A 17,190-nucleotide genomic window follows, 5' to 3' on the forward strand; every position below is an offset into this window, starting at 1 on the left:
CAGGGCTGATTGGTCATCTGAATGTATATTTATATCTCTTGTGGTGAGATTGAAATACACTACAGTGATCCGGTAGCCGGAGTGAGAGGTTGGCATTCATTTCCTCAGAGTGAAGGCCCCGCCTACTTGTTCATTTAGCTTGGAACCATCAGTATAGATACTGATTCCACTTTTAATGTCCATTACGCCATTGTCCCAATCTTTTCTCGTTGGGAAAGTTGTGGTAAAGGATGTGTTTACATGCAGCTCTACTGAGTAACAAAAGTCTGTCGTTTGATGTAAGAAGGGGTATACGTCTAGTATTCTTGCGCGATCCCTAATGTTAGTGGCTAGGTTCGAAGATTCTCTTAACCTAAGTGACGATTTTACCGCTAGCGGTTTGCTGTAGGCCTCAATCAGTAATATGTGCAACATGACATTCATCGCTGCCGTGGGCGTAGTCTTTAGTGCCCCGCTTATGCAGAGTCTAGCCCCCCTTTGAATGCTTCGAACCGGTATCCTGTGTTATCTGGTGAACATGATTAGTTCTGTTTTGTTGGGATTTACCCCAAGACCACTCGATTCAGCCCACCGGCTCACATCGTTCAAAGCATTTTGCATTAAATTGCAGAGGATATCTGGTAATTTTCCTCTTATTAATATTGCATCATCTGCAGTTCATGTGATTTTTAACATTTTTCGAAATTTGTTTGAAAATATAATAAATTATATAATGCCATTAGAAATCAGTACTAATTTGTTTTGTATGTGGGTGAAGCACCCTAGTTTACATGTTATTACACAGAAATTAAAAGTCTTTCGTATAAATTTGCTCGCAGCTTGCTTTTTATAAGCATATCTTTTTCCCTTAAGTAACTCACTTCTCATTCCTCTTAAGCGATGTATTTTCTGTACATTTTAACCAGCAGCTGCTATGGACACATTTCATTAAAGCTTTTGTTTTCGCACACAGCTCTTACTTTTCTTACAGCTTCGCGCAATATTTAACCCTTCACTCCCCTCTTATTCAAGCAGCATTTTGATAAGAGTCATCAATATCAGTAGGCCGAATTATGCGTACTTCACTGCGATCTTGCTAATATATAACAGTCCTACCAAAAAACAAAAAAAATTATTTTTGCCATATGTCATCCGCGGACCGTTTTATTGATAACGTCTCGTTCATATTTGAGTAGAAGTTATGTATAAGTATACCTAGAATGGGGGTCTTTTAGGGGTATAGATTTTTTAAATCAAACCAAAAAAAAAACTGCATTAAAGTGGGCTGTATTCGCTATATGTTTATGGTATTTAGTATTTATAAAAAGTTTTAGATGAGGTCTATTCCTACAACGTCTTACTAAGGCCAGTATAACCACTAATACCTAATTGCCTCCCTTAAAAGCTTTGTATGTACCAACCAGTGACTTCGCGTACTATTTCAAAACTTAGTCCAAAGGGGCACATAACCTGGACGTCCATTTCATATACTAATTTCGTTATTTATGATTTAATCACAAAGAGTTCATTGTGGTTGATTGAAGTCCTGTGCGGCATATTGTGCGAGAATAATTTAGCACGCAGAACCAACAAGTTACGATGGTTTTGTCTTTAGTGTTAGTATAAACCAAATGATGGCTCCGGCATCCGAAACATACCAAATAGTGTTTTTCACTCAGTGTAATTTACTCAGTTATTAGTGAGTTACCTAAGAGTGTGCCTGTTCCTCCAGAATTATCTCTTGTTCTCAAGTTAACGTATGCAGGTGTCGACAGCCACGTCACTGTTCATAAAAAAACTTTAGAAGTAGTTGGTCGGTTGGTTTAAGTGGTGAATCCAACTAGCGCTTCCGCACCATTTTGTTGCCACATCCTCGTTACCAACTTGTTTACCAGTTATTTGCAGCATGACTATATCCGGCCTGTGCGGTTCAGGAACCTTATCAGGTTGTTGACATCTAAGCCAGACAGCTGTTCCAGACTATCGAACAACGGTTTACCCAGGGTTAACATTCTGTCCTTCCATAGGGCAAGGCATTCGCAGAGGAAATGGAAGATTGTTTTCTTTTTCTCCGGTTGTTTACAACGGTGACAGTATGTGTTGTGAGCGATGCCCATTTTGGCTGCTTGTTCTCCCACAGACCAAAAGTCACTTATGACTGCCGTTAGTCTCCAGGCGTCCCGCCGTTTCATGTTGATCAATGTTGATGATTGCTTAAGGTTGTAAGTGGGCCATAACTTTCTGTTAATTTTGCATTTTGTTTGGTCTCCCCATATACAATCTGCGATTCGAAGGTATTTTATTGGAAATTGCACTCTTGACTGCACCTAGTGGTGTGAATACCGATTCTGCACGAGCGATATTCATGGCAGATCCCCTTCTTGCAAGTTCATCCGCTTTTTCATTACCTTCGATGCTCCGATGTCCCGGGACCCAGATTAAGGCAACTTTATGGTTTTCGCTCAAGGTGGTGAGCCTATTCCTGCTTTGCTCCACTACTTTAGAGGTTGTTGTAGCTGAACCCAGTGCCTGGATTGCAGCTTGGCTATCCGAAAGAATAGCGATACTGCCCTTAAAAGAGTAGCCTACAAGCTTCCCCAATTGCCAGTACTTCCGCCTGAAAGACACTGCAAGCATTAGGGAGACGCACACATCTTTCAATTTTAAGTCTATGAGAATATATACCAGCTCCAACACCACAATCCATTTTACTGCCATCTGTATAGACTGTAGTGTCGAACTTGTTTAGTGAGATTCCCTTATTCCATTCTTTCCGAGATGGAAAGAGATTGACAAAATTTCTGCTGAATGTCACCGTCGGGACGATGTAGTCAGTTCTCTTCGAGGTATACTGGGTTTGTCGCAGTAATAGACTAGCATGGCCATGACCGTTTTCCTTCCAGCGACCCGCTTCATTTAACCTAAATGCACTCATTGTTGCTATCTTCTTGATATGTAGTTCTACCGGAATAACGTGTGTCAGCGCGTTCAGCACCGACTGTTATTGCACAGGCTGATCTTTGTATTCTGCTAAGTAATTTGATGTTGTATTATCTCTCTAGAGCTTTCCACCAAACTACAGAGCCATACGTTAAAATTGGTCGTATAACCGCCTTATACAACCATAATGTATACTTGGGTTGAAGACCCCATCTTCTTCCCAGCATATGTTTACAGGCATATAAAGCAATTTCTGCTTTCTTTACCCGTTCTTCAATGTTTAATCTCCAGCTACGTTTGGAGTCCGGAATTACCTCTAAGTACTTTGCACTGGGTGAAAGTGAGAGGGTTTGTCCGTTAATGCTTGGTAGAGTAAAAATTGGTACCTTATATCTCGTCGTAAATAGCATGAGTTCTGTTTTACGCGCGTTTAAACTTAGGCCACAGCCTGTAGCCCAAGAGTTAAGCTCGCTTAGCGCCCTTTGAATGATCCCACTGATCGTATTCGGACACAGTCCTGATGCCATTAACACCACATCATCAGCGTACGCGACCACTTTTACCCCTCCTCCATTAAGTTTTGTTAAGATTTTACTAATAACACATAACCAGAGGAGTGGAGATAATACTCCCACCTGTGGAGTGCCCCTGTGGACTCTTTTTGTTATGTTGATATTGCCCATATTAGCTCTTATTATCCTGGTTTCTAGCATAGGGATGATCCAATTGCTGATACAATTTTCCACCCCTTAGTCTATTAACGCCCGTTGGATAGCATCAGTGTTAACGTTATTAAATGCGCCTTCTATGTCAAGAAAAGCTGCTATAATGTACTGTTTGGTTGCTAGAGACCCCTCTATTGTTCGGATTACCTCGTGAAGAGCTGTCTCCGACGATTTGCCTTTGAGGTAAGCAAGTTGTGCAATTAATATACTGGAGCTCTCCAACGAGCTTCTAATGTGTATGTCTTAAAGCCGTTCAAATGTTTTTAGAACGAAGGATGACATACTAACTGGCCTAAAGTCCTTTGCTGTTTCATGCCCCCTTCTGCCCACCTTTGGTATGAAGATGACTCTAACAGGTTTCCAGCTATTTGGAATATAACCTAGGTTTAGACACGCTTTGAAAATTTCCATTTGCCATGGCAGAATATTATCAAGGGTTTCCTGTAACATCTTCGGAAAGATCCCGTCAGGGCCTTGAGATTTAAAAGGTGAAAACGATTTGATTGCCCATGCAACCCTCTCTTTTGTGACTATTACATCCGCGAGATGCTGTGGGTCATAGCGGCTCCGCCGAATCCTCCCAACATCGCTATCGTGAGCGCTACATCCCGGAAAATGAGTATTTAGGAGAAATTCTAGAGACTCTTCTGCTGTAGAAGTCCAAGTGCCATCTGGCCTCTCTACCCAAGAAACCATTGAATGAGCTTTAGACAAGATATGGCTGAGCCTCGCAGAATCTCTGGTGGATTCGATCGGAGAACAAAAATCTCTCCTGCTCTCATTCTTGGCGGCCCTAGTTGCCTTTTTGTACTGTCTCCGACTATCTCTGTAAAGTTGCCAATTACCTGTTGAGTAGCTGAGATTAAAATTTTTTCTGGCTTCTTCCCTTAATTTCGCGAGCTCATTGCTCCAACACGGAGGATGTGTTGTTTTGCTATATTTAACTGGGTACGACGTCTTGTAGGCCCTACTGAATGTCTTCTCCAATGTTGCAACGCTACTCTCAAGGTTTTCCGTGAGAGTGATTTGGCTGATCGGTATTCCTCCCAACCTATTGTTCACCACATTTTTGAACTTTTTCCACTTAGTTCTTAGTGGGTTTCGATACGGTAAGGGTGTATCCACCCTCAGATCCAGCTCGTAAAGGATCAAGCTGTGATTCGAGAAAGAATTTTTGTTGGAAACCCTCCATTTTTCTAGCCTTACCGAACTGTTTACGGACAGTAAAGTAACATCAATTACTTCTGCCCATCCCCTAAAGTACTCCGTACTAGGAAAGGTGAAAGTGGGGATGTTACCTCTGTTGAATACCGTCAGGTTAGTATTGACAATAAAGTCGTAAAAAGACTTACCTCGTTCGTTCGTCTCCGAGCTGCCCCATAGAGAGTGCCTTGCATTGGCATCGCACCCGAGTAGCAGGTTCTTATTTCTGGCTTCACGCACAAGCCGACGAGCCTCCTCGGGTGGTGCTGGCCGATCATGTGCCATGTAGATGGAAGCCAGTATGATGCCCACACCGACGGCGGCTTCTTCTTCAGCCGTCACATTCTGTGAACAATATGATGGGATTAAAAATATGTTCAAATGTTTCTTAGCTACAATACAAGATCTGGGGTTACCTTCAGTCCGTTTGTAGAAAAGGTTGTGGTTATTTCCAGTAAACCCCTTCACCTCGGTGCTACGCACCCAGGGTTCCTGGATTAATGCGATGTCGACATCCTCCTCCGCCAGGAGAACTGTTAGGTTGTCCGTTGCAGTCCGCGAGTGCTGCAGGTTTATTTGGACAACCTTGAGACCCATGCTGCTGGTCGCTTTACAATTTGACGGCGTCGCCAAGCTGCACTCCCGGGTGCTGCTCGTTAGCGCCATCGGTTTTGGTAGATGCGGCGTCGTCAAGTTGCATGCCTGTGAGCAACTCGTTGGCGCCGTCTACCTCGTCCTGTTCATCCTCCGGATTTGCAGAGCGGAACATCTTCAGTTGCGTTTTCCTGACGCCGAACCGAAGTTTATTGTCCTTTTTTCCCAGTTGCTTGATGCTCTCCTCCGATATTTGGAGAAGGAAGGACACACTGTACTTTTGCGGAGCCTCCTCTTTGATGATGCTCCAGCCATCCATCGGAACAGTGCGGTTGTGTGCCTGCAAGTATGGAATTAATTGCTTAGCTTCGAACTCCATGTTCGGTATCCAGATGCGAGCCCTCGGCCGTCGAGGGATTTCACTGGCCGGGATTAGTTTGAGCCTCAAACCTTCCCAGTCGTTCTGGATCTTGCCCATAACTGTTTGCAGGAAGTTAAGGGAGAGTTGATCATCGCACTTGATCACCCTGTATCCGCGGACCACCTCCTTTGAATCAAATCCTGGCACATGAACCTCCGGGTTTGCCATGATGTGATCGACGACAATGTGGGACAGCCGTGCTTCGATTTCGGACCACTTATCCGATGCAGGTTTACCGCGGTTAGTTATTTCATCAACCAACGCTATTTGCAGGTGATCCCGTGCCACCTCATTAAATGTGCGTTTGGTTGGTTTTGGTATTGAAGCGGTGTGCACCGACACTTTGTGCTTCTTCGTAGGTTTGTCGCTTTCGTCCTGCGAACGATTTCGTTTCACGGCTTTTGCCTTCTGGGTGGCCTGGAACGCCAGGTACTCACCTTTTGGCACCTTGTCTTATCGACCGCGTCCTTTGGATGAGTTTTTCCTTCAGCCTCGTTTTTGTTTATTCTACCGAGAATAGCCAGAGACCTCTGGTAAAGCTTATATATGGACGTGCCTTTTTTAACATTTTGACGCTTTTGCCCCTTGGCATCAACGGCTGTGGATGGTTAATTTAAGGTTGATGGCATGCTGTGGCCCACAGCTTTGCCATCAACCGTCTCTTGGCTGGAGGCCAAGAATTCGTCCTCTGAGGAAGTTCCCAACTTTTCCGTCTTCTTGGTAGCGTTATCCGAAGTTTTTGTTTTTTGTTGTCATTCTCTTTCTTACGGTCACCTGCCCTTCCAGAGGGCTGCCCATGTCGCCATGTGCGGTGACCAATCTGGATTTAGGGGAAATAAACGGTCCGCCATGGCAGCGCCCTATACCACGGTAAGGCCAGCGTTACAACCCGAGGCGGCCTGATGTCAGGAGGGCTCCGTTAAAAGACAGCCTAATTTTATCCCCCGGCTGCCAAACCCACAAAATAGGCACGGGTCGCGTTACACTTTGGGTTGAGGGAGTTTTTTTTTAACGAAGTTTACGTCTTCGACCTGTGTGGTTCGCGGGAGACCTACTCTCTTACCTTCCATATCTGGGAGGCGTTCCCCTATCCACCACCGGGGGACGCGCCCTATAGGGATAACAGGTTCCCCCAAGGGCCCCAGTAGAGGAGTTAATTTATTTGGGAAGCTGTCTAGTGTTCATGAAATGGGTCAAACAAAAGTTTTTTCTTGATGCTACTTTTTTAATTTGCTCAATGGCCAAAAAATTAGACACATATTATTTTTATTTTTTCTTTGTTTTATTTAATATTTATTCAATGTACCTTTAAAAAATGTGATGATGAATGATGATGAACCTATGCTTTATTTAAGATAATAATATTATTGTGAAATAAAAATGTTAAAACTTCTAACAAAGCAAAGAAACTATATTTTATATACGTTTTAATTCAGTTGGCCAGTTCCAAACAAATGTTTAAAGCATCACCTTAGCCAAATGGGGTGAGCCTGACTACCATTTCAAAGTGCAGAAGTTCGAAATCTCGATCTTGAAACACCAAATGATAGAAAAAGTTTTTTGTAATACCGGTCGCTCCCCCAAAGGCAATGGCAAACCTTCGGGTGTAATTCTGCCATGAAAAAGCTCCTCATAAAAAGTCGTCTACCGTTCGGAATGCTTAAGAACGATAGGTCACTTCAAGGATGAACACGCGCCTTACAAATAGAAGGAAGAGATCGGCTTAGCACCCAAGGAAAGGGACAATAATAAATATCTATATTGTTCAAATAATTCTTAAGAACATACATCAAAAATCATTTTAAACAAAAAAATCATCTGCCGTGCGGAGTCTGCTAAAATTGTAGGTCCCTTTTTTTGTTGAACAATATCAGAGCGCGCCCTACATATAGGAGGAGAAGCTCGGCCAAATAATCTATGCTCCAAGTATTATTATTAGTATTATTATGATTTATTGCATCCCAAAAAAGGAGTAATTTGTAACAAACTAATAATAACATCGGGTAAATAATCAACAACATTACAAAAGATAAAAAATTAAGTAAAGCTGCTTTCTGAATGTCGAAAATAAGAGATTCCGGATGTGGAAGTGTTTTAACATTGTCTGTTAAATTTATATGCACGAGTCCATGTGCTAATTAATAATTGGTAGTATGCACACCTTCCTCAGCTCCACTTGCATTTAAGATTGATGCCTAGGTCAGAATATTTTAACATCTTTTCTGCATATGTTTTTTGCAAGTTCTTATTAAGAGGAATCGGAACATCAATTACTTATAAAAGCAATCTTAGTAGATTTATCAATCAGAAATATGTGTCTATCCTCCTCTCCCCTAGATACTTTAACAATCGATTCATTCCCAGTATCCACAGCAGAGGAGAAAGTACTCCACCCTGACGGATCAACGTATCGTCAAGAGGCCCAACGACGAAATTACGAACTTGCCTAATAGCAACTGTTCTATAAATTTCAAAATCACTTGGCGAAATCCAAATCAGTCATCGCGCTTGTTATGGCCCCCGGTAAGATGTTGTTGAAAGCACCCTCTAAGTCTAGGAAGGCTAGTAGAGAATACTCTTTCTTTTTTATTGATTTATCGATCTCTGTAACTAGTAACTTTAGTGCTGTGTCTGTGTATCTACTTTTAGAGTATGCATGTTGTGATCTCGCGATTATAGTTCGGTGTCCTCAGTCCGCAGATACCCTCCATTGATCCATGCCTTCTGAATAAGGACAAAATCAGGGTTGTCTACTGCCATGCGATCGATTAGGGCTTGTTAGGCTAGTTTTCTGTGCAGATTTATTTGAAGCAGACGCATGGGTTAAGGTGGTATTCACATCTTCTTGCCACTCGCTTAATAGCTCTCATTCTGAATATGTTGTACTCGAACAAGCTATAAGCTCAGTTGTCGTTCTCGTACTCATTTTCTCTAGTCCAGCTGTGAGCTCAGACCATGACGTTCAATATCCTTCTAAGTCGATGCTCTCAACGTCGCTTGAGGATTCCATAGGATCTTCCTCAGCGTCATAAGCATCAATCGCTGAGGCTAGTTGGTCGATGGCATCAGCATTTGTCTTGTAGGTTCTGACTCTCACCATGCCCAAACCGTAATTTATAATACCTTCGCTTTTCGTTCTAGTGAGTCATTCGTTAAAAACAGCATCACCTGCGTTGTGACACGTTTCATCACCACACAGCCTATTGTTATAGTATTGTCAAAAACCTTGACAAATTTCCAGCCCGCCTTTGGAAGGCTTAGATTACATGCACTTCCAGCATCACATTTCTCAGAGCAGCCTGCACCCATTTCCATTGGCCCAAGGATTTCTTCCTACGGGATCAATCTCTTCCAGGTCACCAATAATGATACGATTGCGGACCACTTCCCCAGTTCTCCGCATAGCCAGAGGATGTCGATTAATTGGGTTGGTTCCGACTGTCGCAGGTGGCGCCGATGTACTGGAGTTAGGCTTAATCTAAGCCCCAGTGCATTTGCCGAAGGTTCACTTTGACTAAGTTAGACTTCTGTCTTCGTGCCACCACAGCTCAGATTGACAGCTCATTTTTAACGCTGCTCTTTTTTCGGAGCTTGCTGCCCCTTCCGGATTTTTTTTGTTTTGTTTGTTTTGTTTCTTTAGGTTTTTGTTATTTTTTGTTAGGTTAGTTATTACGGAGGGCGCCAGGTATCCGTAAGCTCACGTTAACGACTGGGCTATATTTGAAGTCTTGGCTTAGCTTGGCCCTCCAGCAAGATGCGTTTTCATAGTTCCCCGCACATTTTCAATGGGGTTAGCGTCTGGGGACTGGGAAGGCCAATCCAATACTGCGACGCCATTTTCTTGTTTTGTTGTTTCTCAATGTGTTTTTCCGCGAGCATGATTTGATGATGTAGGACGGTAGGATATGTTCGCCTCCTTCGACGACGTTCGATGGTGTTGATAGTCACATCTATTCCCCTTTTAGCAAAACTAATCGTGTTTGGCGTAATCACAAAGAAGGGTCGCGTCTAAAAAGATGGACGATCACCTTGTCTTGCTTTTTTGTCGTCACTCGCTTCAAGCCGCACTTGAAAAAGTCATCAACATTTTTGTATACCTTATACCACTGATTCCACAACACAACAAACTTTTTTGATTTTTTAATTACTTTTGCAGCCGCAGCGTAAGATAATTTCGACCCTTTTGAATGCGTGCATAAAAATACCGCCTCAAAACGCTTCGCCTACTTCTCACTCATTTTTGTTTGGTTGCGTTAACGGGAAAGTTTCGAACGACACTAACCTGAGTTAGCACTCGCGTCGTAGCCCTTGAGTGGGACTATTATGCAGCAAAAAGCAGAAATATATCTTGAAATTACAAGAAAAAAACCAGTACTTTTCTTCTGACACAAACTGTATTATATCTGTCTAAAGTACTCTGTAAAACTTTGTTGAATTCCCTTCAACCAAATCAAAATACTTTATAGAGAATTGAATTCACATATGTATGTACATATGGGGCTGCACGCACTTGGCACAGCACACATTCATAGGCACAGCATTATGTCAAAAATTTTTAATTATGAAGAGTTAACAAAATTGCTTCATAATTAGCTAAACAACTCTTTAGATCTTCACCAAGAAGTCGTACATTATTATTCGATATGTGAATTTTAATGTTCGAGAGGAAAGATATATAATAAATTTGATAAATCAAAAATTCATATTGATTGAAAAATATTATAATAGTTAAACAAATGCAGACGCATCAAGAATTGGCAAAATTTAAGTTATATGAAATTAATGCTTATCTAAACCAAAGTAATTATATATATGTATATAGACATATAATATTGTCGCTTAAGCCCTTTTTGGGTGTCCGGCCGTCTTGATATTGTTCTACAAGTGGAGGGACCTACAGATTCAAGCCGACTGCGAGCTTTTTCAATGGAATTTAAGTTATATGATATAAAATGTGTAGTAGGGAAATCCAATAATGTATTAGCTACTTATTAATAAGCACCAAAGTGTAAAAAGAAGAGTTAATAACAAAATAATAAACATTTGTCATATTGCAGTCAAAAAGCTGACTACTTGTTTTTTTTTAAACAACTTAGTGGGCGGTACCATAAATGGCGCAGTCAACTGCCCAGTGAACGGTCCGCGAGTGCTTAGGAAGTTGAAAATCCTTAAATGACCTCTGAGCGCGTATCAGAGCAGGCCGAAAGGAATTAACAAATTAAAAGTGGTTCCAGCTACAAAATTTCGAGGGAAAATCAGAAAGACCAACTAATCCGTGGTTGCAACTGCGAAAATAAGGGAATATCGGAAGAATCCCACCAGAAGCACGACCGAACTGTCGTAGTCTTAACTACAAATCACTAGAGGAACTAAAATGCATTGAATCTTTGTACCCGCTTTGTTGTAAATCAAAAACTGATAGTATAATGAAAATATAATATTATAAACTTACATAAATAACCGCTTGCACATCTGTATGCATGCCAAACGTATATTACAAATAAACAAAATAACAAATGAGGCTATTTCATCCTTTAACATAAACGAAAATCGATTTTTATTCCTGTATTGGAGTAAAGTCATCATAACTCAACTCAAATCTGCGATTCCGGGGTCCATAAAGCGCTCCAGGTTATAAAAGCGATAAAAAATAATGGAAACAATAGGGAAAAAAATATACATATGTATAAAGTTCTTTCCAGTAAGAGGTGTTATTTTGATATTTAAAGAAAAATACTATTCTTCTTCTTATATATAAAAATGAATGTTTGTCTGTATGTCATCGATGAACTCAAAAACTACTGGACCGATTATTATAAAATTATTATTATACCACGTCCAACACCCGCTGATGAACTTAATGCATGTCTTAAATCATCAGTTCTATGGCGTCATTTACAGAAATTGACTTTGAAAACTAACTAACTAACAACTAAAACGGGATGCATCGGCTGGAAATTTTGCAAAACAATTATTGGATATTGGAAATGGGCGAATGGAATTTGATAAATCTACAAAATGTATCACCCTGCCAGCAAACTTCTGTATGATCACAGAAAGCATCGACGAATTGGTGCAAAAAGTTTTCCCAAACATTGCACAAAACTACAAAACCCATCAGTGGCTCATTACGCGTGCTATATTAGCACCCAAAAACATCGATGCCAATACCATCAACTTCACAATTCAGCGTGGAATACCCACTGAAACGATAACATATAAGTCCATCGATACTGTGGAGAATGAAGACGAGGTTGTCAACTATCCAACTGAATTCTTGAATGCGCTTGAAAATCGGTGTACCCATCATTCTTCTTCGAAACTTAAATCCACCACGACTTTGCAACGTTACCAAACTCTCAGTCAAGAAAATGATGAATAATGTTATCGAGGCAACATTTTTGACTGGAAAATTAAAAAGTGAAGACATATTGTTGCCACGTATTCCAATGATCCCGACAGATATGCCATTCGAATTCAAACGTTTACAGTTCTCGGTGCGACTCGCTTTCGCAATGACTATTAACAAAGCACAAGGACGATTGTTACAAGTGTGTGGATTAAATTTGAAGAATCCATGCTTCTCACATGGACAGCTCTATGTGGCTTGCTCACGTGTCGGAAAACCTTCTGATTTATTCGTCTACGCACCAGACGGAAAAACAAGAAATACTGTGTATCCCACAGCACTTCAATAATCATGGAATTGAAACTTAACTTTGTAATGTCACAATTTTTTCGAAATAAACAAAATCAATACAATGGTTTAGAATGAATTTAATATTTGTGTACTGATTATTTTTCTAAAATTTATTTTAGTTGTTATCGTAGCAACGCGCGCCGGGTACAGTTAATATAATATAAACTAGCAAACCCGGCCCGCTTCGCTGGGCACACTAAAATAGAATACATATGGTTTAGAACAGAAAAGATATGGTTTTCATATTATTTATTTCTTTATTCTTTATTCAAGCGCTTTGGCATAAACAATATTTTTTGTTTTTCTATTTGTTTTTGAGTAAATATATAATGTTGTTGGCTTCCCATCACGTGAACAGCCAACGTATAGTTGACCATGGGTGAATACTGGTTCTTCTAAATTCATCCCGCATATTTCCAAAGTTTGCCCTTGTGATTTATTGATAGTTATTGCAAATGCTAAACGAATAGGCAGTTGCAAACGCTTGAATTCAAATGGCAATTCAAGTGGAATCATTGGAATTCTTGGTATTAGAACGTCTTCATTCTTGAATTTCCCAATTAAAATAGTTGCTTCGATAACATTATTCATCAATCGTTTGACTACTTCATTTTGTTCTTGACGTTCTGCTGATGTCGCGTTATTCCGGGCATTTCTCATGCGCCTATTATTATTTGTCGAACGGCCAATATGATTACGTGATTGTCTTAGCATTTGTACTGTAATAAACATGATTGTAATTATGGTATTCTGAGATTTTAAAACATGTTTTTTTTTCAATTTTGTGGATTATATTTTCGATGCATATGTGTTTAAAAGCCCAAGTCCACATGGTCAAGATTATTTTATTTTGTTGTGATTTTCTTAAATCATCATTTTTTTCTCAAAATTGTTGACAATTTGCATGATAAGACTATTAATTTTTTCATCAAAGTTACGCATTTTTCGTGCTCTTCTTTTGCATCCTTTGACAATTTCTTTTGTTTTTTCATTTTTCACTCATGGTGTATCGTAGCTTATCTCATATGAACCGAAAAAATAAATCCGCAAAACATAATTTCATTTGAACATTCGGATTTCACAATAAACTCTCAAATTTCGTAAGAAATTATTCATCACTCCAAAAAAACTCACAAAAATGTTTACACTTTGCACTTAGGTCTTCTCCTTATGGCGTCCAAATCAGAGAGAAATATTGACACATTGTAACTCACACTGTCAATTTGACAGTTCAGTTCCACCCCAAGCGTTGAGAAAGTAAACGACATTATGGCTGGTTCAAAAAAACGCTGTACGCGTTGCCGGTGTTCCGAATTACAACCAAACTTTACGAAACCCATTTTCAATACTTACTTAACAATGTGTGTAAGTTTGGTTTAATTCGATGCAAAGACACGGCGGGTCCACGTTTTGGCATATATTTCGAGACCCTAGTCATCAAAAGGTACGAAAATTACCCCGTATTAAAGCACTTATAAACAGCTTTCATTTGATACCCATATTCTACATACACAACCAAAGGTTACCCGGGTCCACGTTTTCACCTATATCTCGAGACCCCAGTTACGGAGCGGCATAAAAAATACTCTCTATTAAAGCATTCGCCAACAGCTTCCATTTGACATCCATATTGTACAAACACATCCTAGGGTTACCCGGATCCACGTTTTGGCCTATATCTCGAGACCCTAGTCACGAAACGGTATGAAGACTACTCTATACTATAGAAATCATCAACAGCTTCGGGTCAGCCCGGGTCCACGTTTTGGCCTATTTCTCGAGACCCTGGTATTCGATTCTTAAACAAAAACCTTCTCCACATGTGTCCCTTCAATGTGGCAAAGTTTGGTTAAAATCGTTTGAGCCATTCTCCGTAAAGTTCATCACAACGCGAAAAACGGCTGAATTTTTAATAATAATAAATTATAAATTTATTTGGGTTTTTAAAAAATATTTAAGAGCTTAGCTCTTTATTAATTGAATTATCTTTTTACACTATGACTTAAAAGTACAATATCTCTTATAAATAATCTTATGCTGGTCTTTTACATAATTCTTTATTGATCAGCATTTTAATTATTTGCACATACTTTATTGATCAGCATTTTAATTATTTGGCACAGTTCAGCAAAAGTAAGCACAAATGAGTTATAAGCATTTAGCTGCAATGTAAGAATAAATGATTTATAAGCATTTAGCTGCAATGTAAGCATAAATGATTTATAAGCATTTAGCTGCAATGTAAGCATAAATGATTTATAAGCATTTAGCTGCAATGTAAGCATAAATGATTTATAAGCATTTAGCTGCAATGTAAGCAGTCATGAAATCAGTACAACGAACTTAGCTAAATATGCTGACTAAATATTGAAATATGACAACTGATATGAAATAACTAAATATTGAAATATGAAATCAGTACAACGAACTTAGCTAAATATGCTAACTAAATATTGAAATATGAATAAATGTTGCATTAACTTATATATAGATGATGGGATGTTTATTTCATTATAAAGAGGAAGGTATGCCATTAATAGTGGAAAATGATATCAGGCAAATGACCACCACGACCACGCTTACAGGACAATATCCTTTTCATGAAACTTTCCATAAGAGAATTGAAAAGTGGCTGCCCTATGTCCTCGAGAGCCTCACGAATTCCATCTTTGAGGTCTTGAATCGACCCTGGGCTGTTGGCGTAGACCTTTTCTTTCACGTGGCCCCAAAGAAAAAAGTCACAAGGTGTTAAATCACAAGATCTCGGTGGCCAATTGTGATCAACTCTTCGAGAGATAACATGGTCCGGAAACTTCTCCCGCAAAAGATCAATGGTTTCGTTGCTTCTGTGGCATGTAGCGCCGTTTTGTTTAAAATAAACGTTGTCCAGATCAATACCATTTCATTCCGGCCATAAAAGATCGTTAGTCATCTCTCGATAGCACAATCCCATTCAAAATAACACCTGTTACTGGAAAACCCTTTATATACAAGTTTATATGGAAATACATCCATGAAGCATTGAGAAACGAAAAAACAATGTATATAAAATGAAATAAAAGAGAATATACAATATATATACGTATATCTTTCCTGACATATCCATCCTCGTTTGGGACAGTGAGGGCATATCACTGATCTATAGAACAGGAGTACCGAGAACATATCGCCACAGTGATGCCTGCAGGATAGATATAAAACAAAGAATAAAAATAAAAATACAAGTTATTTGGAAACATATGCATGAAGTTATTTGGATATATACTGACATGAAAATCATTCAACTGCTGAAATGCCCTATCCACATTAGCCGAAACCCAAAAAACCACATTAAAGTCGGTCAAAAGCGAAATTCATGATACTCGTTTTCTTTGATTAACATGGTGTTGAACACTTGGAATTCATTCCAAGTAGTTCTATGGTAAATAAAGAATATTATAAGGTGCGCAACTAAGTTCTCGCTGTTTTTTTTTTATGAAAATACAACTTTATTCTGAAAAAATCGTTACCAGTGAATCATTGAAAGTATTACCCATCGCTGGCTACTACTTTTTCCCATCTTTCTGGAAAATCTCGTATACCGTCGCGGTAAAACTGTTAATCTTTTGAGGCTATCCACGGATCGAGCCATTTTTTGATGTCTTCCTATGAATGGAACTGCTAGTCAGCTAGACCATGTGCCATCGATCGGAACAGGTGATTATCGGACGGCGCAATATCTGGAGAATATGGCGGATGGGGTAGGATTCCCCATTTCAGTGTTTCCGGGTAGGTTTTAACGGGTTTGGCAACGTGAGGTTGAGCGTTGTCATGCTGTAGAATCACTTTTTCATACCTCTCCGCGTTCTTACACCCGCTTCTCGCGCAGTGCTCGGCTCAATCGCATCATTTGAAGTCGGTTTCGCTTGCTTTCAACAGTTTATAATAAATAACACCAACTTGGTCCCACCAAATGCATAGCATAACCTTCGCAGCGTGAATATTCGGCCGAGGCGACGACGTTCAAGCACGACGGGGTAGTTTTCATGACTTTCTTTTCCTTGGATATTGCTGTAATGAATCCATTTTTCATCACTCGTCACGATGCGATGAAGAAAACCCTTCCTTTTTCGCCGTTGGAGCAGTTGTTCACAGGCGATAAAACGACGTTCAACATTCCTTGGTTTTAACTCATAAGGAACCCAAGACCCCTGTTTCTGAATCATTCCCAAAGCATGCAATCGCTTGGAAATGGATTGGCGGGTAACTCCTAATACCGAAGCAAGTCCTTCTTGCATTTGACACGGATCATCATTGAGCAATGCCTCCAATTCAGCGTCTTCGAAGGCTTTGGCCTTCCTTCATGCGGACGGTCGTTAACATTAAAATCAACGTCTTTGAAGCGACGCAACCAATCTCAACACGTTGTTTCACTTAAAGCAGCATCTCCATAAACTTTTTGGAGCTCACGATGGGCTTCACGCGCCGTTTTTTTCGAATGTAAAAGGAAAGTCAACACTTGCCGCAAATGACGATTATTCGGCACAAAATCAGACATTTTCACAAAACCAAAAGTATATGATACCAAAACAAAATCACTAATGTGTCGAAGCAGTTTATTTACCATATGTCTAAACTTGGTTTATGAC

This window comes from Anastrepha obliqua, chromosome 6, assembly GCF_027943255.1.
Source record: "Anastrepha obliqua isolate idAnaObli1 chromosome 6, idAnaObli1_1.0, whole genome shotgun sequence".
NCBI lineage: Eukaryota > Metazoa > Arthropoda > Insecta > Diptera > Tephritidae > Anastrepha > Anastrepha obliqua.